Consider the following 26,134-nt stretch of genomic DNA (forward strand, 5'->3'; position numbering starts at 1 on the left):
AAGAAATGGACAGTTAACTGTTCCTTTCCCTGCTTTGTTTCCTCCTTCTCTCTTTTCTTTAGTACCTTTTCTGTGAGGAGAGTGGGAGGGGAGGCAAATCCCCCAAAACACAAACTGAAGTACTGCCTTTGGGGTTGACAGTCTGAGCGACTTGCTCCCTTCATGTTTTCATGAAGTAGAAATCTTGCTATGAGGCATTGTGAATGTGTCTATCAGAATGACCCATCGATTTGCAGGCAGCTGTAGACCCTGAATATAACCTATAGTTTTCAACCTATACAGTCACAGTTCAGGGATTATCAGTGGAAGGTGTTGGGCTAAATTCTTAAGTACAATTAACAATAAATGACCAAAATCTCACTGAGAAAACAGTATTTTCTCTCTGCAATACCACCGGTTTTACAACTTCAGTTTAGCATAGCCAAGGCTGCTGGTGGGTCCTTTTATTCTGAGGTCCTTCAATAAAATGCATTCCTCGCGTTACTGCATACCAGGCAAAATCTGTTTGCTGATCTTCAGGGTATTATGCAAAGCATTTGGGGAGAATGACAGGAGAGAGAGAATTGAATTTTGAGGCATTTGTTTGATCTATCGCTTTGATGATTTAGGCTGATTTATATGATGGGTTTGGGTTGTGTGTGTTACGGTTTGCATTTTGTGCAGTATTTCTCTATGGCTGGATTCTCAGCAACGTTCGGTGTCCTACGTCTCTCAGTAAGACACACAGATTTCAAACAAATAAAAAAATCCCAGCTTTTAGTACCTGCTCTCTGGCAATACGTACCAGAATTTAAACAAGAATTGTGTCATTAGAAAATCTGGCTGCTTTTGAGGGCATTGACCACTTCAAACTCTGGTCCTAAGCTTGGGTTTATGTGATTTTAAACACCAAAACAACATTCTGAATCCCATCCGGCTAAGCCAAAAGAAGACAGAGTAGTTTTCCACACATGCCTGCTCTGTGGCCTCAAGAATCACTCTTGTATGAACAGAGACTGGAAAGTCTTGGCCTATCCATTTTAAACAGCAGATAAATAAAGAAGGGGCTTAAAAATATACAGAAATGCCTTCAGGATTGATTCTCTGACTTTCTTGCAAAGAACCTCCGTATTTTGTTTTCACATTTCTTTTCATAGCTCTTTCTTCTTCTCTTCTTTTGTCTTCTGCTCCTTAAAAATAAGCAGGAATCAAAATGGTCTTTTGTTCCTTAAAAATAAGTAGGAATCAAAATGTTCTTTTGGTTAAAAGCTATTCTTAGCATATATTTTACAAATTGAAACAGATGGACGGAGGATTCTGCTGTTCTGAGAACTGATTTAATGCTGGGCCACTGAGAAGGAGCATCTCCATTCAAAGAGTAGCACTTCTAAGCCCATGCCAGGCTTTCATGCTAAACTCCATGTTTGTCACAAGAGGTTCCCAGACAGTCATATCCAAGCAAAAGCAGATCCCTCACGCTATTCAAATCAGCAAAATACAGAAAAACTTGATAATCACCTGAAAATGAAAAGCTTCAGTCTCTGCAACCTACTTCTACAAGGCTTTTACAAAAGAAAGCAGTCACCAGAATAAACATCTGTGATCAAACACTAATTTAGCACCAGCAGAAAATTGACTTCAAATCATCTCTTTGTCACTGTAATTGATTAAAAGTCAAATGAAAATTGATAACATGATTTTCTATGTGTGAATGTATATGTGGCACAAACTCTCAAGAGCTCTATTGGCTTCATATATTGACTTTTTTCCAAATAAAGCTTTTTAAGAGTACATTAGTCAGTCCGCTAATAAACTTAAAACACAGGCTAATTACTCCTACACAAGGCATTGAGACTGTAGAGTTTTGGTGCAAAAACAAAACTCCAAAGAGAACTTTGAATCCAAGCAGCAAAATGCACGAACTACTTCATGACCATTGTGAGTTTTTTTGATGACGATGAAGGAAACTGCCTATTTTTCCCTTATTTGGCTTTTCATTTAAGATTCTCTCAGCATTTTATTAACTCTTCTCCAGTCCTGATGTCACATCTGTACTGTCGTTCTTCACTAGTCCAATGGCTTTTTCAGTGTAGGTTACAGATGTACGTATTTTTTTTTTTAACAGATTATTTTCTGCATCACAGAACAAATGCCACACTGTATCGACCCCTGAAGAGAATGCAGCCAACGGAGTACTAAAATGTTATTTCATCTACTCTATGGACACCAATTTTTTTTAATATCACATGTAAATCCAAGAAAACAAACCAGAAAAGATATTCTGCCACAGAATGTCTGCTAGCTTTATTAGGAAATAGGCAGAAATTACTAAAAATTGGTCTCATATTAGGAGCAGTCTTGCAACAGCATTAATTCCACTAATTCAAATTTCCATCTTCCTCTCCGTTGATGAGAATATGCAGAGGTGTGAGAAATGGAGACAAAAGAGATGTTTCAATTATAAAGTAAAGAAAGGAAACTTTATCCCTAATCCAGCCCTAATACTGAAAGCAAAATCTTTGCAAATAAACTCTTAAAAAGAAACATTTCCAGAACTTTCCAAACACCTTCAAACTACAGCCAGGCGTTGTTATACCACAGGAGACATCCGGGTAGCCAGGGAGCTTGGTGTAAGCCACGCAGTAGAAATCGACGGCAGAGAGCAGGGCCAGGTACTGCCCCGGGTTGTCCCAGAGAAGGACGGAGGACAGCAGGAGGAACAAAATCTCCAGCCGCGGATTTGAATGTTGCCTGCTCGCTCTGATCAGCAGAGAGATGAGGAACACGCAGATGAAAGGGGTCCCATACCAGATGGCAGCAGCGAAGAAATTAATAGCTAGGAAAGAGCTGAAACAGGAGAAGGAGACGTTGGCAGCTTTTGAGGGGACTAGCCAGACTTAGAAGAAAAGGAGGTGTGAAGGAAGAATGCTGCTGAGGGATGCTGCTGCTGGGTGCAGTGGTCGGCTGCAGTCTTTGAACGATGCTGTCTTTGCAGCAAGTCTTACTCCCGTTTTACTCCTTAAAAGACAGCAAGAAATATCACCGTTTGATAACAGAGGGGAAAAAAAAGAAAGAAAAAAGACTGCTCATTATTAACCCTGTGAGTTTTCACTCAGTTAAGGTCCCAGCAAAGGCTATCTGGGTTGATGCAATGTACAGCGTTGGCTGAGGTTCAGCCTATGACGAGCGCGAGCACAACGTATCACTCAAACATCTCCTTCACTACGATGCCTACAGAAAACCTGGCAAGAGCTAAGCTGCTAGTGAACTGATACTGCCATCCATCATGCTTCCCAACACGCCTGTTGCTTCCCCACGTGTTTGCTGCTACGTCATACTTCTGCATCCTCCTCCCTGCTTCTTGCCTTCTCTCGTCCATGCTGCAAACTACCCTGGGCAAGGGCCACCCGCAGGCCGTAGAGCTCAGGCAGGGCCTACCACGGCCTGGCCAGGAGAGCAGCCCTCCCACGGCCCCTCAGCGCCACACCAAACCACGTGTGCCCCTCAGTTTGCAGCATTTTCACGGCTTACAAGGAACCAGATGCAGAGGGCGGACTGAGTTATCCACACGTACAAAAAAGCACAGTCAGGGGAACGTCCACAGCGTCGTTTAACTTGATACTGAACTCAGTACTGCTTCGGGTTGGACATGTTTATGCTGCTGTCCCTGAACTCCAACATGCCACACGTACCTGCAGAAGGCTTATGAAGGCTGCCCAGAAGCTATGGTGTGGAGGACCAACATTTTGCAGCCCACACAACTGAGGCTTCAGGCAACCAAGAAGCAGGAAGGTTTTAGTGCCTTAAAGGCCACTGAAGCACCTGTGGTTACAAGCATACTCCTTTACTTTCCACTTCCAAGCAGGGCTTGCAAGAATTGGAGTTTATAGCAAGTCCTGAACACTTCCTTCCTCACCTCAGCAGCCAGCTGCCCTCCTCTCCGCTCCCAATGTTCACAGTGACAAATAAGCATATTAGCTGGTCGTTTCAGCAGTAAAACAGAGTTTGCACATGTAAACTTTTATCACCTGTACATACAAGTGGTGCAATCCGTGCAGAGCTTAATTCCTGTGTCCGCTTTCAGATTTGCACCAGCGTTTACCTTGGCTCTTAACAATTATTATTCAGCATTTCAAGTGCCATCTGTGCTGCTGATAAGTAAATGCCTTCAAGTATATTGGGAACAGATTTTCTGAAGTTTTACCTTGTACCAGGCAGTCAGCATCAGAAATGTGTGCTCTATGGAAGCTGACATGTACTTAGATGATATTTTCATAAGAGTTGGTACATACAAAATAAATTTAAAATGTGTATATCTAAGTTACCAAACAGAAAACGGGCATAGACAATGAAGGAAAATCACTGCATTCCCAATAGCATTTGCTCTTTGTGGGTCAAATTGAAACCCAGCGTACAAGGGGAGCGTTCACTCGCACCCAGAGTGAATTTTGTCCCATAATAGTTAAGAGTATCATGAGATAAAAACCTATTAAATAAGAAAAAATATCTGTAAGTTCAGTGTCCAAATGCCTCAACAGTTCTTGACATATACATCAGCCGCCATTAAAATTAAAATGTGCAATATAATGACTGATATCCACGAGACACACGAAGCTGACTATTCTAAGATTCCCACTGACAGTTTAAACTACTCGAAGTGACACATGGGAACAGATCCAGACTAACACGTCTCTGCCCACTGTCTTAGTGTAAATGTCAGCATGGAACTAGAGTCTGAAAAATACCTTAAACAGATTTTTCTCCCTTTAAAAATCAATCATTAACTGCTATCTGCTAATAAGTCATGTTTTCTTTTCAAATGAAACCATAGTTGGTCATAGCCAACGATTCATTCATTCCTAGGAGGATAAAGCCATATAAACACACCAAAAATCTCCAATTTGCAGCAAACAGCAGATACTGTGCAATGTTTTTTTAAACAAAAAATAAACTGCAGGGAAACCACAACTACATGGACAGTATTTCAAATCACAGAGCAGATAGACCATGGTAAGCTTACAAAGTGGGAATTTCCTTCAGTTTCCTCTCCTGGTGCTGAATGACATTGCTGGCTCTAACAATAGTACTTCTATTAAATCCATGCCTGCAATATGCTAGGCACTGAGAAAGTTACTCAGACAAAAAGACCAACACACAAACCAGGCACTTGCAAGGTTTGGTGGACAAAGCAGGGTGGCTTAATGTAGGCCTAAAGCCAACAACATCAAACCTGGGACCGGGACTGATTTGATGCTGTCAGGAGCCTGTGAAAGGCTTGAAATAAGGAGCAAAGCGAGGCTGAAATCTCCCCCATGCCAGGCTGCCTTCCCAAGCCCGGACAGGAGGCAGCAGCATCCACAGTCCCAGCCTGGTGCCAGCCTCTGCCCCGAGAAGGACGAGAGGAGCCGAGCGGTAGCGAAGAGGCCCCCGAGCAGCCGCAGCATTTTCTCCGTTGTCCTTCTTCCTCCCTCCTCACCTCGAGTCGGAGATCCACACAGTTTAATTACAAACCACAGACATGTGCAATTCTATTAGCAAGCCTAAAGCGCTGGCATGACACAAGCTTGTAGGCTGCATCCAGTTACTAGGACGCTGCCAACAAGCTCAGAGCTTCGGAGCCTCTTTTCTATGCAGGCCCGTTTGGCCTGGAAATAGCATACATATACACTGACTTGAGTTTAACAAAGAATGTTAATTTGGGTCAGTGAACTACCGCTAATTGAATTCTAATAGATGTCACCATAACTCAAGTGCTCTAGCTCTCTCAAGCAAAATGGCAGTAAGACTGAAGCAGGCACTTCTACGGCACTGGGGGAAATAAAGTCTGTCCTTCAGCTGCGTTGTTTCTTGCTTTTCCAGTTTTAACTACTCTTCGGTCATAATAAAAAGCAAATGAGATACTGGCTTGACAGCTCCCTCAAAGGGTCTTTAAGAGCAGGTGTTATTTTTTAAGTGCAGTGCTTTCTCTCTTCAGAAACAAACCTTGACCTGTTCTACACACAGGTGCAGCTGCACGGATTTTGAATATAGAGCTCGCAGACCTTAAAACCATAACAGACCCGTACCTGGCCCTGCCCTCCCCTTCCCTCTGAGGTCACTTTTTTTAAATGCACCATTTTGCACTCTTTTTGCCCTAAGCCGGCCTCCCCGTGACTGTTGGCAGCACTAAGTTCAGTTTTTCCAAGACTTTTTAAGCCCAGGCCCTAGGATCCTGCACCACTCCACACAAGGCAACATCCAGCCACACAGGAAGAGCAGGGCTGTGTTCAGGAGGAAAAACGCAGTTTATTTTAGCTGGGGTAAGCTCAGCGTGATTCACAGTAGCTTAGCCATGTAAGGCTCCTTCTCAGCTCATCTAAAAGTAGGAGATTTACAATCAGCAGACCATGAGGGTGCTGGCTTGTGCCTCACTTAAGATGGAGCACAGAACACAAGCGGCATTTTCCACCAGCTTGCCCCCTGTATAGTCACTCGAACCTGCGCAAAACAGATGCGAAAATGCTGCTGAAGAACAATGACGGCATTTGGCACGGCTGAAGGTAGCAAAGCAAGGAGCAGGCTGGTGGAAAATTGGCCCCACTGATTCCACCCGCTAGGTACGCCTGCCGCAGTGGCTGGCCTCTGTGCAGCAGGCCGTGCCGGTGGCGCGCACAGGAGAACATATGAAGCAACTGCCGGAACCCAAGTGTGAAAAATAATCTGGAATTGAGATGTCAGCCTCATTTCACTTTGCAGGGTGACGTGGGACAGCCAGTTACAACCCAAGCACCTAGGAGGATCCTAAAATAGTCAAGCGAACGTAGAAATGTCTCCCCTTCAACTAAGCACAGAAAATACTTGGGGGGGGGTAACAAGTCTTACGTGTTTTTTTCTTCAGAAAAGAAAAATCAAAAATAGCAGATTCAAGAGCCATAGGTTCAAACAGGTGCTGCAAAAGAAAATTGCCCTTTCTAATTATTCTAGATTTGAGCCACGTGTTACTGTGTGCCATTGCAGGGAGAAGTAAAGCATAAAGCCAAAGCCAACACATGACCTCTTAATTTGGCCCAGCAGGTAAGAGCACTAAACCTATATTCAGGGGGACCCATACTCACACACACAGACTGCTGCCAACAGCAAAGCCCTCCTGGTAGGGTAAACGGTGCTTTAAAGTGATTGCTGAAATGGCTCTAGATGTGAGCCACTCCTAATTAGGGGCCCATCAGTCTGAGCAGACACACGCGACTTGTTCGTGCCCGGGTAACGGCCTGAGTTTACACAGTTTGCATCAGAGGCACCAGACCTGGACACTGCCAAAACTTCAGGTTCCCTGGAGAGCTGGCCGTGTCTGCTGCCCGTCCCAGCCCTGTCAAAGTCAGGACTTCTCAGCATCCGTCCCTCTGGGGATCACCTTATCACAGATTGTTCGGGCTGGCCGGCACAGAGCCCGCAGAGCCCTCCTTCACGCCAGCACTGCTGTGCCACCTGCTGCTCCGTAAGGAAGGACTTCGTTCCCTTTGCATAAGGGAGCAGGACCTCAGTCCCTTTGTGTTGCCTTCTGGGGAGCCAGCGTGGATGCTCCCACGTATACCCCGGGATATGCCTCCATCCTGAGACACACAGAGCTATACAAGAGTAATCCAAGCCCTGCGTCCACCCTCATAATGTAACCTAAAGTTTTTTGGGGAAACAAGCAAAAATGCATGCCCCAGGAATCTGCTATGTCCTTCTGAAAAAACACCATTTAACGAATATTCATTGAAGGATGCAGTCACACTGGGCAACGTCTGAGGTGTTGAAGAAAGTGACCCCAGCCTTTCCTAGGTTTTTCGCCCTCTCCCCATCTCGTGCCATCCTGTCCTTCTGCTGTGTCTTCATTTATGTCTTCCATCTTCTTAATCTCCCCTTTTCTGTCAGAGCCTACCACCATCAATTCGGCACCGTGTGCCTTTCTTTCCCATCATCGGTTTTATATAGCCTCCAGTTAAATTTCCTTCTCCATTTAAAAATGAACAGCTCTCAAATAACTATAGAAAATGTTTTGCATTTTGAGGCTTTCTACTTTTTAATAAATGGGCCATATATATTTGTCTATTCCAGTAAAAAAGAAAAAAACCTCTTTTCACCAGTCTCCCACAATGAGCCCTCATACAATCGGCATCCATTGTGATTCAGTGGGCTCATCTCTGCATTACTGCAGTAAATGTAAAGACAGATGTAAAACCAGATCTTGATCATCTGCAGCTTAAAAAAAAAAAAAGTGTTCTGGCAGTTTTCATCAGAGAAACAGTTTTAAACAGTGCCCTGCACAAATTCTGGCTCCCGTAACTTTTACTGCCATTTCAAGGGGATCTGTAATATTTTGTCCTGAACTGTTGCATACCACTGCAGAGTCCCGTTGAGTAGCTGTCATAGTCTGCACCAACAAAGGAGATGTCTCAGAGGAGAATAAAATAATCTTTATGTGTAGTTTGTATATTAATTTATTTAATTTGTAAAGCTCTTTGGGACTCTGTGAGATGAAAAGAAGCTACATAAATGTAAAATACATCACCATTATTGCTGTTTTCTAACCAGCATCTTCCATTTTGTAGTTGGTATTTTTCTCCCATAGCGTATGACCTTGTATTTTATCTAAATTAAATCTCATCTTGTTAATTTTTGCACAGTTCTTTAAACTCTCAACATCCTTTTGTTATCTCTCTCTCTCTGCCTTCCACTGTGTTTATGATCCCTCTTAATTTGGCATCATCTGCAAATTGTGTTGCTCTGTATATATTGTTTAGGAAAGTATTAAACAATATTGTGATCAGCACTGACCCTTGTGAAACCTCCCCTGATATTTTTCCTAAATTGATGTTGTAACATTTATAATTAGGTACAAGAGGACACAAGAAGAAGTAACAGGCAGCAATTAAGGAAAGGAAAATATAAGCTATCAGTAAAAACTCTGACAGTGAAATCTATGAGAATGTACAACACCTTCCCAAAGGAAGAGTTCAAAGTCCCAATGCTTATGAAAAAATATATTAATAGTAAATAAAACGCTAAATAATAATAATGCTTAGGACATTGTATATATAGTGCTTGACATGTTCAAACCTACTCACCCGAAATAAATAGTTTGGGGGAAATACTGAAAATTCTGGAAGACAAAGCACCCCAGTATATTTTAGTTTTACTTTTGCATATATAACACCCTCTCCCCAATCAGCGTGACTCAGGAACAAAGCGTGCCTGCAAATAAACCTGTGCTACCAAGGGGATATGCATATTCCTGAGGAGAGGACAGGATGACCTAGCACTTTTCATTTTCTCTGTTGCTGTACCCCACACATGCCACTATAAACTCTCTCATGGATAAGCTCTCAGTCACCAAAAAATACAGCCCACAAAACCCTGTTCTGATTTTTTTTTTCTTTTTCTCTTTTTTTTTTTTTTTCTTTTTTCTTGATACAATAAATATAGAGGGTAATTTCAACCTGCTGGCAAAAGGCAGGGCTAGCTCCCTTATGAAGACAGCCTTGACAATCAAGGTTTTGAGCCTGAACGACTGCCAGGCAGTCTCCTCTCAGAAGCGTTCGTTAATCCATTTATTCTCTTCAGCCAAAGGGACATGAGTGAAGGCAGGGTAGATCTAAAACTTGTATCATCATCTGGGTCAGATCTCAAGACCAAGCCCAACGGGCCTCTGATCCTGTAACGGATACACTACACCAAACTCTTGCTCCTTCCTGGCCTTTGACTTAAGGGACATCCTGGACAAAAGGTAGCAGATAAGAGCTCAGGAGCGTATCAATGTCAGCAACAGCTCTGACGTCCTGGCCAACTCTTACACGGCAACTCTTACATCCCAGCCCTTTCACCCGAGATGGTCATCTTGCTCCTGATCAGCGCCAACCCCAGACTGCACTTCCCTAGAACGGGAAGAGAGAGACTGAGAACTGATGAGGTGGGAAAGAGAAAGAAAGGACACCTAGCATGGGAGACAGCCAGACACCAGTATTGGTTTGGGGGAGTAAAGGAACGGAGAGGACATTCTGAATCATCCAAGAACTACCAATCTCACATAAAAAATAAAAAAATAAGAAATATGTTCTCACTCGTACTGCCAGGGAGAACATGCATGAAGCTCTCCAAAACATGGCCAAAGAGGGAAGGCAGCTGGTTTCAGTGGTGCTGGTGAACCAGGCATCCTGATGGAAGGAGAAAGCTAGAAACTGGCAGAATGAAAAGGAAGGAAAAAAAATTGAAGAGCTGAAAAAAGAGAAGCAGTTTGAGGAACACCACTGAGCTACCATGTTGCTCAGCACTCCTCAGAAGCACTGCCTTTAATAAAATATTGTTGGCTTGTAAATACATGCCGTTTAACCCTAAAAGCCACAGGCTTTTAAAATTTTGAATTGTCACCAAGTGACAGCACACGAACATTTTCAAGCACAGGTGTTTCCAGCAGCACAAGGCGCTTTCAAGAAGCCATGTTCTATTTTGATTTCCAGGGAATAAGCTGAGAGATGGAAGATTTCAGGACCATTGTCACACCAGCGAGCAATCTTACTTTTCACAAGGCTGGACTAGGCATCATGCCTGGGTGCAATGCCTTGTCTGCAGCAGAAATGAAACCAGCACGTTCCAAGTGGTGGTTACACTTCCAGACCTTTTGCAACGCTTCAAGTGCTGCCATCTTGTGTTTCCACGTGCGCTTCCCCACTTAAAATCCTGCTTTCTTTAGTCGTGCCTAGCTCTCGTACTGGGTCACGGAACAGACTTTGCTAACATTTCAAAAGTCACTTACTACGTGCGTCTTCTAAAAAGAAGACATTTTTTCACTTCCACACGTGGCATGAGGTTCCCTGGAAGTGTGTGTGATAAATGCACTGAATTTAAGAATTAAAGCCACATTAGGAGGCATTGATTTTCCTTACAGTAAGATGAGCCTCTTCGGGAGCTGGATGGAGGTAGTGAACTGCGCAGACACAGCATGATTCTGGCGAGGCGGAGCATTTGGGGAATTGCTCCCGCAATAGGAAAAATTTGTTTTAATTAGGTTGGTTGGTGGTTCCCAAAGCAGCGTGCTGTGAGTGGGAAAGAGAAATGAGGATGGGACTGTAAACAGCTTGTTGTGCTCTCAGCCCGTGAGTCAGAGCGCGGGGAGAGAACTTGCACTCCTGGCTCTGCGGCTGGAAGAGGCTTCGGCACGAGGAGGGTGAGGGAGGTGATGCGTAGACGTCCTTTCCCCTTTACTGGCCTGAACCGCTCATAAAAGCAGATGAGGTTTTGTTCTCCCGGACAAGGGAAAAGATTCGAGGAAGAAGATAATAACAAGCAATTAGGGCAGCAAAAATATCCAAGAACAAAACTGACTGAAAATAATAAAATTAAAAAGTGAGTTAGAGAGATTTCGTCATTCTGTCTTAGATTATGTTGAGGAGGATGAACTCAATTTTATTGAGAAATCAATTCTAATTTGGCACTCCGCGCGGTATCTGGCAGAGGACACTGGTAACAGTCTCCATTGAAATCTGCCAGCTAATTTACTTCTGCTGACTTTACACTAACAAACAGAAGCAGGAAAAAGTCGTGTCGTAGAGATGACATTTCCCGCTAAATATCTCATACTAATACGCAGCCTGAGTCCTCCCACGCTTGCTATAGAAACCCATCACCTTGCGAAAGGGGAAGGGAAAAAAATGAAAAGGTCCCCAGGACCAAACGGCGCGAGCACCAAGCTAAAGGTCAGGTGGACGGTGTGCATCCCACGGATGGGGCCACGAGTTTAGCTGGAAGGAAGGGCTTGGGAAGAGATTCCTCTGTCGGCTGCTGCAGGAGTTCAACATCATCTGTCCTCCAGTTCAGCTGACCCTGCAAGTCCAGTACCAGCACCTTTCATAGACACTACGTCCTGCTATCGATTGTCAAAAGAAGAAGGGGAAAAAAAAAGCTTTAAATGGATTGTTAATTATTCAAGAAAATGTGTCTGTAGATATTTCAGAAACATACTGCATAAAATTTATCATGGGTTACGTGTCTGGGAGCACAAAATGTGCCATTTAATGCTATGCTTTACTGACCTTTAAGCAGTGGCTGCTACCCTAACTGTATTCACAGCTTATGTGTATTCACTCAGCATTTATATAAAATATCGTTTATTTTTACGAGGTTTGTGCCACTGAAGATTTTACTTGCACTGAGAAAATGATTGCTGAGTGCATTGTTCATAGCATTGTTTCCAAACATTAATATAACCAAGAAGTGTGATGTTCTCAACCTGCACGCTTACTAGTATGTCCTATGGACAAGGGGCTTTATTTCATCAAAGTAATTCTAATATGTGGGCACAATTTAGAAGAAACAAAAAAGGAAAGAGAAGATGCTTTATTCTTTTGGGTTACTTACTGCTTTTGCCTTAGCTTCCAATAAAACCCAAACGAGCCTACCTCCCTGGCACAATTGCGTGTTCTTTTTCAGGGAAGGTTTCTGTCTTCGGTTAAGTAAGTAATATCCATACAAAAGCCCCAAATTTAGAAGCGCACAATGACTTACATTTCCTCACTCCATTTATAAACCAGGTTCACTGCTCCATAAGGACCTGATTTCACCCCCTCCCTCTCAGCAACATTCTTGAAGTCTTTACAAAGATCCATTTTCCCTTTCTTATTCCCAGAAGCCTGCTGAAACTAGGGCAAGATGGCCTAAAATTACTATTTTCCTCAAAGTCCCAGAAAACCTAAGGCTGACTGCACCCCTCCCTTCGAGCGGAGCCGCGCGAGAGCGGTGCCGGGCGCGCTCGGGCGCTCCCCTTGCCGGCACCCCCGGAGAAGCGGAGCCAAGGACACGCTCCCACTTAGTGCCAGGAACTGGTTCAGCGGCAAGCTGTGGACTTTTGACCCAAGCAGGCATTTCGCGGCTCCAAAAACCTCTCTCTCGAAAGACGGGAACTTTATCTCCGAGGAAAGAAATAGGGTAAAAAATGAATATAACAACATTGCTCTAAATAATTGATGTTGCAATCTAATGCTATTTCCTTTTGTATTACTGCAATCTTCTTAAAAAGATATTCTCAAGCTGTTTATTATAGCAATAACTATAATTTTTCCTTCTCTTTTAACAACAGTGCTTCACCCATAATGTCGCCTACAGATAATGTATTAAAGATATAAATAAAATAACAAGCATAGGTGGCACAGCAACATATAGGTTGTTAACCAGCCAAACAAAACGTGGTTTAGGGTTGGATTAGCTGGAGCTGGCTATCTGAGTGTCTGCTGTCTTTTGATTTCTCCACTGCCGGCTGTCTGTCTCTATCTGTATTTGCTTTGACATTACTACAATGCTGTGAATAAAACCTAACCACATTCACACTTCTCTTTTATTCACCTTACTGGGAGGAAAAAGCAAGACAAACCAAACAGCTGTGAATGACCGGAATACAGAAATACAGGCCCCGAACTTAAACACCCCAGCGACTCTCATTTTTTGTCACAGCTCTGAAGTTTTTCCAGAAAGCTGTAATTTCCTTAAATATAAAAATCCATTTAAAAAAAAAATCTGTCTTCTAGGATGGGCTAAAAATAGCCGAGTGCAATTATTACCCTCTAACCTCTAGCTTTGGTTCAGCTGCACATGCCATCCGCAGGAAAATCTCCGGCAGCAATCAGTGTTGCTCTTTGCATTACAGCAGCATCTCTAAACCCTTGCCAAGAGCGAGTCCAAGGGAGGAAATTTCTTACTCAGGTATTCAGTAGAGGACAGTCCTTGTCTCAAAGACTTCAAATGGAAGGGGGAGTTCTGCTTGATGCGCAGGGACGCGAGACGCACTGAAAGCAGAGCTCAGGCTGCCCATGGGAGGAGGCAGAAAAGCACACTGGGTTTTATGGCTTAATTCCACCCCCCTCGAAAGCGCCAGCAGGGAACACCTTCCCACAAAGTGCTCGTCCTCCCATCGCTACAGTCCGTTCCCCAAAACAGGGAGTCGTCTCTCCCTTGAAATCCGTGATGACCACCCCCAGGTCGAAGCTGAGCTCCTGGACCGGCTCCAAACAACCGCTGATGTTTGTCCCTGACCAAGGCCTTCTCCAGCAGGACAGTTGTGGATTTAAGCCACGCTTCCATCTGTTTACGCCCAGCACGGACACGAAGCTCAGCAGGAAAGTACTCCCGAGTACACTTTGTATTGGTGGGAGCAGCTCCCTGAAACACCCGCACAGGAGAGCGGTACAGACAGCCTCGCAGTGCTCCCTACCTGAAGATACCATCCCCATTAAATTTTCATATCTGCAATACAGAAGCGTATTTTAAGACAAATGCTGTTCTAATTTGCTGTAGGCACTGAAGACCAACACACATTTCAGTGGAGGAAGTTATGTGTTTTAATTGGTTTATGAAGACAAAGCATATGCCATGACACAGTTAAATGATTAACAGATTCCTACGAATGCCTTTGGCATAGAATATCTATACATTCATTAGCTGGAACAATTCATCTTCTTGATAAAACTAAAATTAGTTATACAGCAGGTTTACTTTTTATGATTAATAAATGATAAAAATCTAAATTATCCATCTGAAATGACTGCTTTCTTAGCCATTAATCTCACATTTATCAGTTCCTATAACTCACATTGTTAGTTGAAAAATCGATTTCCCCAAATATTTATAATTCCACGTTAAAAAAAAAAAAGCAAAATGTGTGAAATGTGAAGTATCATCTCCTTCACTACAATATTTTGGAATGAATTCTAAATCAAGATATAAAAAGCTGTACTATTTGATGACTTTACCATAAAAACCAAACAGAAACAATATACAACTGTGCCAACATTATAAATGTCAAAAAAAAAAAAAGGAAAAAGAATGCTCGGTAATAAACCAGCTCTAACAAAAGATGTATCAGCTCATTTGGATTTTCCAGCTTTCTACAGTTAATTTGCCAAGAAGCAAAATCCAGCTCATTCTGCAGAAAAATATGGTAAAAGGTCAAACGTACAGTACTGTCTGTGTCCTGGAGACTGGGTCGACACATCACAGGTTTAGCTAGAGGGAAAGGCTTGGGAACAGATCCTTCTGTCAGCTATTTAAAATGTTGAAGGCCTTCTCTCCTCCAATTAAAGTCATCAAGGAAGTCAAAAACAGCACATTTTTGGTAAGAACGTGCCTGAATTCCAGACGTTTCGTGAACTTTGAGCTGCATGCTGGCCACATGTATCCCCATCTGAAATATGTAGGAACATATTTTAAAGACCAGTCACACAACTAAAAATATTTTCTTACATTTGATCGCAATTTGCCCACCTCTTTCAAGCACACCCATGAGTGATTTTTCTATGCAAGTAAGGGGCTAAATTAGCAAAGAGATGTCCACAGGCTGAACTCCGCTGGGAACAGCGTGGGAAGAGCTGGGTGGACACTTCTTTAAGGCGCCAGCTACCTGTTCCTTCGGGGAACAATTTAAGCTAACACAAGGGAGGTAGGTATGCTATATTAACCGGCCCTTTCATGTGGTTAGTAAACCGGGTTTAAATCTAAAACATTTGGGCTTGAGAAGTACCTTCTTTATTCAGATGTCCCCTTCAAGATTTTGAAGAGAATAATAAAGGGAGGAAGAGAAACGATCGTGTAAGCCAACATCCAAATAGCGATGCCCAGCATCTCCATAAACACTTACAGCCGAGTTCATATTGAAAACACTTATCAGATGAGCTCTGGCAATCTCTACCCTTTTCTTTATTCAAGAAAGAATTTTTCCCATTATGCAAATAGCTCTCTAAGTGGCTCAAACAGCATAGTCGAAAATGTTGTACGATTATTTTTGTTAGTTGTCAAATAAACCATTTGCCAAAAAAAAAAAAAAGTTTTAGAGTTGCTGAGCAGGTACATGATGAAAACTCGAGCAGAGCAGGAGCGAGGGAACCCACAGGTTTCCATCATCAAGCTCATTTCCATCAGCTCATTTCTGTCAAGCCAGGCAGTCAACACAAGCTTCTCTTAGGCACATGCTTCAGTGTTTCATTACCCAAGGTCGGACTTACTCATATCTCTACAGCATGTGAGGAATCGGAGCTGCCCTTCTGTGGATTGTGATGAACCAGTACTGGTATCAAAGTACGAAAGCATTAAAAAAGGTTTTGGGTGCTCATTCTAGCAGCACAGTGAAGAAACTCAAAGCCTGAAAGACCACAAGACCAAAAGCAAGTTCCAATCGAAATAAGACGGCTAGTTAGATAATGTTATTCTCAAACCCAGATATCTGCTTCACATACATAACGCAGGATAGCACAACAGGCATTTATCAGGTTAAAAAGAAGCTAAAAGGTGTCCTGGGGAAAGAAAATGATAGCGTTTATATCATTTATATGAATTCACACATGCACGTTTTTACATATAAATATGTCACAGAACAAGTAATCTTCAAATGAAATGCCCTTTTTTACTATCAAATGTCTTTAATGTTAGAAAAACATAAACCCGGCTTATAAATAAAACTGCATAAACACTTTGGTACTGGCAATAAATTGAGAATAATTGACCTTGTCCTATCAAAGGATGAGTGTATCTTTAGATCTTAAGTGCTGTGAATGGTTATGAACAGGCTTAAAGTACTGAGCAATAGCTAGCTAAGCACAGCATGCACAGTGCATTTCACAGGGTATTAAATAACTGAGCTTCGGAGAACCTCTCCCTCGGTTTAGTCTTAAGGCGTTTGATTTCTAAAACTACAGTCCATACAACATCACACACTGGTCCTATTTCTCTTTACGCTAATTAGGCATTTTATTATCAAAAAGACACCTCATACTATCCCGGTGCATCCATGACTCTCTTCTTACTGGTACGCGACTGATCCTGGCTTTCAGAACGACTGACACTGTCTCGTTCCCCGAGGGAATGGTCCCCTTTCGGTGCACTCGATGAGAAGCATCAAGGAGAGAATATTTCCCCAGGCGTGATGAAAACACGGTGAATCGCCCTGTCCTGGCGGTGCCATGCCTCACCCTGCGCCCCGAGGGTGGACTGGCAGCACCGCGGAGCGGGAGCGTCGCATCCCTCCCTCCCCAGCGGCACTGCTGGAAGCGGCCCGACCAACACCACGATTTGAGCAAAGGTCAGGAAGTGCACGGACAGCATCACAGGCGGCTGAATACCAACACTACAGCCTACAAACCTCAAAGATTAACTTCACTGCCAGCCTCCACGCTATGAATAAGCTGCATTTTAACTCCCATATACTCCCAGGTAACAGTTTCCTATGCTAGCATCACAACTTGAAGCACCGTTGAAGATACAAAATCAAATAAAAAGCGACTGTAGACAGAACCGCTGGAGAGACCTTCCAGTCGTGATACACCTATGTTCAGTTGCCGATCATTTTGTGGAGCCACGTTTCTTCTCGCTCTTTTCCACAAAGAGCCTCCAGGACTTCCCTGAGAGCACCCAACACAGAGAACAGAAGCCCAGCTAGAGGGTCCACACGTGGAGCTTGGCCATGGAGCCCCACAGGCATATACCTCTTGCTATACCTTAAATACTACCTAAAATATGTTTACGAGGTTAAAAACTAATCCAGTGGCAGATCTTTTTATGAGGACTGCATTGAAAATGCAGTATTCAGGGGAAGAATAAAAAAAATAAAAGTTATCTAAGGTAACAAAATTGACCATTCCTCCTCCACGTCAAAAACAAATAAATGGGGGGGGGGGACAGAAAGAAGACGAAAACTTCATCAACTTCACTATTGGAACAGATTCATTGTTCACAGTAACCACAGTACAATGGTGCTGTTGGATATATTACACCTGACTGTTGCATGCTGTGGGTGGCAAAATCAAATTTTCCAGTATTTTCAAATCCAGTACTGTGGGGAAGTACGAGGAAACTGGAGGAATAATACAAGAAGTAGCAGATTACAGTCCATGCCTGGATCACCAGGTGTTTAATAGCCCTGTTTGGCTATCACCAACTCAGGACAGTGCCTTCAGCACTATGATGAGTTGAAAAAATATTTTTAAAGCAAATCTGTAGGTTTTCTTTTCCTTGTTTCCATCATCACTGCATGGCATTCACATCCACAAGAAAAGAGGAAGAAACAAAACCCCAAAACTTTGATAGCGTAAAATTTCTAATTGTTTTAGTAGACATAAGAGAGCTAAAGTACCTATTAAATTGGAAACTTATAATTTTACAAGGTTTAAAAATGGCTACTCTATACAGAAAATAACACAGAAATTGTACATAGTACTTCAGGCAGGAATTGCAGTATCTCCCTTTCCAAAATATCCAATTTTCAGTACTCCCGTATTTTGAAGATTTGAATTCACATGCACACACAGGTGTATGGATACATGCCTGCCCACATATTATAGAGTGATTACTTGGTGCTCTTTTTCTAAGAATATGGACTCAATGGGGTCATACTGGGAAGGAGAAGGCATGTTACTGGGTCTCCTGCACTTTATTCTGGGTATTGCTGTGTTTCCAGCTTTACAGAAGCCTGGTAAGGTCTCATTTGAGCCAAATTGCTCCCACTCCCCACAAACGTATATGAGAACTCAAAATTAAATGAAAATGGCAAGACATGTCTGCTTTTATTATCCTGTAGGAAACTATCATCAAACTGCTGAAGGCTCTGACAAAATGCCTATTTTTCATCAACTGCATGCCTGTCTTGATAAGAGATCCCAAACGATTCTGGAATGGCTTAAGCATTTCTTGCCCCATACCCCTCCCTCACCACTACAGACATCATGTTTTAGGCTACACAGTAGCTCAGCAAATCAAGGACAAAGCTTAAAGTAAGCTTGAGACGGAGACTGTCCTCTGATTGAGCCATCAATTAGGAAGAAAATTATTGAGATCTTGAAAGCCATATGTCAGCAGAGGGATTCGCTGCTCTGGTAAGCTGCTGGGATCAGCGTACTGCTCCTTTCTCAGGACATTTTGGACTACCTTTTGCTCTCATTTATGGGAACAAAATTCCCACTTAAGTCGACAGGAGTTACTCCAGCATCTCTGAGTGCACAAATTTCCCTCAATGTGTAAATGTGAAGTAAAATCCATTTGCCTCTATAAATATGCAGCACTTTTTCCTTTAAATATTGACATCCATACCCATATAGATTTCTTAACCTTTAGTCTTTCTGTGTAGTTGTGGTCACCCAAATGTGTGACTGGCCTATGGTAAAACTGTGCCAGCTTTGTGACAGCTATAGATCTGTAGGATGTCAGAAGCTGTTCCCAAGGAAACATCAGGAAAAGGGATTATACAAGGTTTTGAAAACCTGTTCTGAAGGTCTGCTAACATGAGCAAGAAAGCCCACCTTTCCCCATGAAAAATCAAAAATAGATACACTCCATTACAGCAAAGTCTGAGATGATGAGAATGGCAGAAGACAAAAAGTTAAAGCTAAGTGATAAAGGCAGAATTGTAATTTCAGCACCGTTTTCTTTTTTGTTGTGTTTTGTTTGTTTGTTGGGTGGTGGTGTTTTTTTTACCTAATAGAAGAGTAATTCCTTTTGGAGACAGAATGCATTGCATTTTCCAAACCGTATATCCCCCTGAAAGAAATACTGTAAGCTTCTTTCCTCTTTTGCTTGCAAGCTGATGTTTATTCATGTGCACGGGGCTACTGCACAGACCTTTCACAGCGTGAGGAGTGCGCTGGCTGAAAGGTAGGATAGAAGATGACTATCACCAGAATTTTTTAGAGCAGGATACTCGAGCGAGGCTGCTTAACCTATATTTAGCCCGCTAAATAAGCGGCCTGATTTTTGCAAGTGCTAAGTCAGAATTCTCACGTCTCTCACTAGACCAGTGAGACTCGCACAACTGGCCTCCGCCTCCACCTCCTCCTCCTCGGGCTCCTCCGCATTGGCAGCACAGCACCAGGACCACACGCCCAGCACACGACCCCCTGCCTGCCACAACCGGTCACTGTGTCCCCTCGCCATCTGACCACATCCAGCAGATGCCCGGGGCTGTGAAGTGGGGGAGAGCCGTGGCTGTGCCCAAGGAGGGGTGGCGACGAGTGGTTTATTGCTCTCGAAGATAGCTCGGAGCTAACACAGCCCCCAGCTGCCAGCAAGCCCCCTCCAGCCCCGTCCCAGCCCGACGCTGCAGGTGCCCACCACCACGCAGCCTGAGGCACAGGCCTCACACGTTGAGGCACAAGGAAGCTGAAATGGCTGCCGGCTTCCCAGGATACTCAGCACTTCTGAAAATCAGGACAGCTATTTAGGAGACTAAATATGGATATAAGGGCCTAGCTCTAAAAAAACTTGGCCCATTTAAGAAGAAAGGATGTACGCCATCACCTTGGAGCTCCCCAGCAGATAGGGCTGAAGAGGAGCTCTGGCTCTGCGGTGCTCGCTCTAAATCAGTTCCTTTCAAGATTGATGCTGTGCCCTATCCTGGGATTTCTAAAGACCTTGCAGAATGAAGAAATATGGGATGAGTTACAATTTGAATGAGAACTGGATAACCCCTTCCCAGGGGCTTCTCTGAAAACCTCCCTCAGAGGTAACAGGGTTCTACATCCACATCAGCGTCTACAGCCACCATCCCCTTCCTCCAGCCAAGGGGGAGGCAGACAAACAGAAATGCTCTTTGGGAAGGAGGCAAACAGCAGCGCACACACACAGGGGTAACAAGGCAGCTGTCTCCTCAGGGATCAGGTCCCACATGATGGATCTCGGGGCTCTAGGTGCAGCACATACAGCACGTGAGACTTCTCTCTCTCCCTCCCAGGCTCTCCAGCCAGGTGCTACAGGAAAATCACTGCCCCGTTTTCTAAACTCACTGTTCACCCATCTGACCCAGCAGAAATAGCACAAACCAGAGAATTCAACAGCTCTCCAGGTCACTTAACTGGGTGTACAGACTAGCTGTAGGCGCCTCCACAGCCCCAGCTCTCCTCCTGCCTTTCCCTCATTTCCTTCACCCACTTGTTGAGTTCAACGCTTCAGGGCTGTGGTGGTCTCCCTGGGTGCCTCTGCAGGGTGAGCACCTCCTCTGTGTCCTGGCACATCCACCCGCTCCATCCTGGCAGCCTGGGCCACACACCTGCTTCCACGGGGACTCAGACAGGATGGGTCACTTGTCTTCTGTACGCACAATATCCCAATTTTGGATTTCATCTCATTAGCGATACAGACGGGTGATCAAGGAGCCACCACAACAAACCCCACAAACGGCATGACACAGAGCATCACGTTCCTATGAAAACAGACTTGCATTTCCTGCTCTAGAGCAAAGTTATGGGGAGGGGATCAAACTAAAACAGATCTCCTTCTGGAGGAAGGGAGCACGCATTGTAGCATTTTGACTGCTGCAGTAACTCTTACCAAGCTGGGACTCTCGCGCAGCTTCACCTGATAGGAAGGAATCAAACCACCACTTTATCTGAATTTTGTATAATGGCATCACCAAAATAATAATAATAATCTTCTTTAAAAATCCCTTGTAAGAAGCAGCAAGGGGGAAAAAAAGAAATAACTTGGTGACACATCTCTTGAATATTGTTGATTGACTAATTAAAATGCAATAGAGCAGAAAAAAGTGCATAGACGATGCTTAGGATGTAATGTAAAGAGCAATCACAACCACTCAGTGGGGCTTAGCAGGTCTGAAATGGTATCTAATTCTGCAAACTCCAGAAAGGTACTGCATAATGTAAACATTATTGCTTTGCACACTTTAATGAAAACTGCCTGCCTTCGGATTGAATTGCATACACATCTATTGTGAGTCCAGCAGAATAAAGAAAACGGGCATCGTGCATTTAAAGATGCTGCCTCATTAAAAGAGGCTAGAAGAAACCCCCTGTTACAGTCACTAAGACACAGTTAAGTAACAGGATGACAGGTGTTGTATTATATTTTTTAATGGAATAAACTTGCATATATGCAGACAGCAGCCACGGATTTCCTTTGATATTTCAGCATGCACCTGCAACTTGTTATTGCAAGGACCTTTATTAAGCAAGTGTACATTTCGTAATGCCTACAGATTTATAAAACTCTATTTGCTTCCCCTACGATTCGGAATAGATGGCTTTGGAATCCTACAACTGCTCTTTCCAGGGAAATAAGAACATAATGATCTCCGGTCTCCCAGGAATATGCTCTCAGACACTGCTTTGCTACAAACAAACACACACGTTTCACCTAGGCTTCGGTTAAAAAGTTCAGAGATTTTAAGCGCTCAGATTTAATCCACCTGCAAGCATACGTCTTTGTATCACTAACCTGCCAGCTAGCTTCCCGTCGCAGCCCTTTTATCCAGTTTTCTTCTAAGTCCTTATTCTCTCTGGTGGATGTTTCATCCATAGCTGATGTCGCTTGCACAAACTCGATTGGCCACTGGCTGTTACACTCTCTTTGTAAGCCTTTACCAAGGCGGCAGCAAGTGCAGTTCGGAGACAGGCTGTCATGAAGAAAATGTCACAGCACAGGATGGGAGGAGGGGGGCGAGGGGAAGGGAGGGGAAGGGAAGGGTCGACACCGAGCATCCCCGCGCAAAAAGATTTGGGGAAGCGCGGCCGCCGCCTGACCCGTTCTGACCGGTCCAGCAAACGCCTGGCTGCAGCCCGGGAGTTCACAGGGTAATGAAAGAGGGCTGGTGACACCGTGCGAGAGCCCTAATTACGGGTGAAGCGTGGCAGGGCTGGTAATGCTAACCCAAGTATTTCCGCGCACGTTTCCCCAAAGTGTTATTCCGTACGGCGCGATAATTGTCTCCTTTGGTGGCGTTATAATTAAGGCTGCATCGGGGGTGTGGATTCAAGCAAAGGAAATACAAATAGCTGCTGGGGCTGGTTAAAAGAAAATATTTCAGTATCTGTTTGAAAAGTGCTTCATGAACCGCTCTGCAGCCAATAAACATGAATAATAATACAGGCCATTTTGATAGAAATGGGCTCATTACCATACCCGCCGCTGAGCTCTTTCGGAGATCAGGTTCAGCAATGCAGAAAAGGGTTCAGCAGGACACAAGTACTTCAACCCCAAACCAGAAAAATTAGTCCCTATCAGGCATTTAAAAAAAGCCAACTGCTTCAGCTTGCTCTCCGTGCATCGCACCTAAAGATGCCTGCCGCATACCCCGAGCACGTCAAGCCTTGCTTTATTGCGTTCTTCATCACTCCTTAACCCAGCACAACTATCTTTCATCCTTCCCAGAGACACTTCAGTCTCCCCATCAACTCCTTAAAACATCGTCTGGCTTTTTCCTTTTTTTTTTTTCTTCTTTTTCTTAAACCAAACTGAAAAAAGCAGAGTGCATCTGTCCCACTGCTTGGGGACAGCGTTTATCACAGACCAGCTGAGAACGCCGAGCTCGCTGCATTCAGAAACTTGAGGTTTTGGCCAGCTGCAAGGAACAAAAACCAAGCCCTGTTTTCTCTGAAATACTGTTTCAACAGAAAAATAAAAGGTGAATTTTTAAGCATGTCTTTAAGTGAAAGAACTCTGTCTTGTAAAAAAATATACTACGACATCTCTAAAATTCATAAAAATCGTGACTATTAGCACCAGATATTTTTTTGAACAGCCAACACTGTTTTACCACCCATACTGTTTATTCGCTATCCTTGTTAGCTAAGCGTGCAAAAAAAATGCAGATTCATTTTTAGGTTCATTTTTGCTTCTGGGGATGTTCATTTTCTGACCCCCAGCCATCCTCACTGGGCTGAAACCCTGTGAGAACCAGACCTCTGCCTGAGGCTGCTGAAATACAAACCCAAGCTGCTTCCCTTGCATTTTTATTTTTTTTAGGTTGCTGGAAACATTTCATTTTTTCTCAGGTTTTGTAAATATATATTTTCACAAATTCTGGGCCTTCCTCAGCTTCTACAATATCCTCGCCATAAAACTAAATATGCCAACTGGCAAGCAGTGTAAGCTCCTGCACTGTAAGACCCTCTCCTTCAGCAATTTCTCCTCCTCATAGATATTTTTTTGCCCCTTTCTCTTTTTTTTTTTTTTTTGCCCCCTTCTCCTTTTTGTTAAGCACAGCCACGCAAATCACAGGACCTCGGGCGGGACTATCAAGTGGGAGCTTCTGGCGCGTTCGGTTTGACTTTAGGACTCACGTTACACAACAGGAGCGCGCGTGAGCCCCGGCTCCGTCACACATATGGATATTTTATTTTTAGCCCAGGTAAACCAATACAAACAGGGAAGGAGCCAGATGCTTGCACAGGCACAAAGAGGCGCAGCAGGCTGGCAACAAAGGAGACACAAAGGGACGTTTCGTTATGAGGGCACTGATCAGAATTCTGTTGTCTTGGCCAGACAGAAAAAAATAAAAACCCTCCTGGCTTACGACCGGAGGCACCAGGAGCATCACGCAAAGGTACCGCGAAGTCGCTGCCCCTGCTGCCTTCTCCTGCACCCAGCGGAGCCGCCGCTGGCGGGCGCTGCCAGCACCCGGGCAGCATCTGACCGTGGCTGACGGGCGACCAAAGGCCGCTTGTGCTGCCAACACCGAACCGAACCTCCCCGAGCTTGACGGTAACAAAATCTAACACCGACGATGACAAATCCTTGAGATGAGACCAGCTCTCTTTTATGAGTCTTGTCGTTTGCAGAAGGCAGCATCTAGGCAACAGCTGGGCTGGTTTTGGAGGGGTACAATAAAAAAATAATAAAAAAAAAAAAAAGGAAGCAGCAGGAATTCTTTTCTCTCTCTGCATATGGCAAAGACAGATGCGAACCAACATACCAGCGTATTCTTACCGGGCCAGGAGCATAATTCAAAATCTGAGACTGATAGCACACAGAAACGGCTTGGCGATAATTGTAAATATTAGCAATGCTTCAAATCTAATCTGCTCTGGATTGCAATGAATTATTTCGTGACTTTCACTTGTCTTTTTCACAACCATGAAACAGCACAAATTGTGTGTGAGCTGCAAGAATATGAAGACATTTATTGATGGAAATCAAACCACTTTTTTCACCCACATTGTCTTTGATATGTTAGAGCCCAAAGCAAAGAAAACATAATAAAAACAATATATAGATGAGAACTTCAATTTTCCCCTACATATGAATCTGTCACTTATTTGCTAAGAATCAAATCTAACTCCACACAGTTAAAGAAGCCCCGTATATCATTCGCCATAATCCAGTACTCAGCTCGAATGTACCTCGCTTGAAGTTCATACAACATACTTGATTTTACACTACTCTAAACAAAACATCTCTGGATATTACAGCTCTGTGTCTAAAAGGCTTTCGCTGCAATTTCATCCCCAATAGTGAGAAAAGTACCAGTGTGAAAGCAGATTTATCAGTACAAGGTAACAAGGATGCTTCAGAAGTCCGTCTCGAGCATTGGTTTTGGCTGTAAACACAGGGTAATTTTTTTTAATACATCCACGCTTTGTTACTGTGATACCACCGTATTACTGCCAGCAGTGTGAAGAAACAAAGTGAGAAAAACAGAAGGTTTAGGGACTTGCTACCCACTCAGATCCTGGTTTTTCAGACCACTTGAACCGTGACATGGATGCTGGGTCTGGGTAAGGACCGGCTTCTCGGGCTCACGTAGCTGTTACCTGCCTCCCTGCCCAGGCCCAGCAGCTTTACCTACGTTGGACATGGTCAGGAGGATGCACCTCCACTCTGGAGGAAGGCAAGGATAAACAGAAGCAATTTTTACCATCTCCTTCAAAAGCTGTGGTGAGGTCAGCTGGGACACAGCATGAGCCCACCACGATTCAACATTTCTCTCTCAAAGCTCCGCGTTCCCCTCACTGCCCAGGACATGCCCACCTTTCATTCCCTTCTCCCATAACCAAACTTCATAATCTGATCTCTGTTATCAGCTACACATGAACTAACCACCAAAGTCTAGTACCCAGTATGCATAAAATTCCTGACAGGGCTTTGTTTTTCTGCCACGTGCACCCATCACAACTCCACAGCAACCCTCCTTTCTGAGTTTTCTCATCAGGGGACAACATGAGAATCAGCAAAGTTACCAAGGCATTCAAGGGATCTCTCAGTGCAGAACATGTCTACGCTTTTCTGCCTCTCAGACTTAAGTCTTCAGCACATAACATGTTTTCAGTGCCAGGCTCACGGCTGGCACCTTAATTCATGGAGGCAGGAGCTTAGTCCTGAAAAGTTCCCTCTAGTGCTTGCTAAGAGACTGAAGAATAGCCTAAAAACATCTTCA

The 26,134-nt window shown here is 43.8% G+C and overlaps 1 protein-coding gene across 2 annotated transcripts in view; it reads right to left on the reverse strand.

The window, feature by feature from the left end:
• The window catches only part of PPARGC1A (PPARG coactivator 1 alpha), a 360,670-nt gene that overhangs the window by 144,147 nt on the left and 190,389 nt on the right, over positions 1 to 26,134 (reverse strand). The window lies entirely within an intron of this gene.

Source organism: Anser cygnoides, chromosome 4, assembly GCF_040182565.1.
Source record: "Anser cygnoides isolate HZ-2024a breed goose chromosome 4, Taihu_goose_T2T_genome, whole genome shotgun sequence".
Classification (NCBI taxonomy): Eukaryota; Metazoa; Chordata; class Aves; order Anseriformes; family Anatidae; genus Anser; species Anser cygnoides.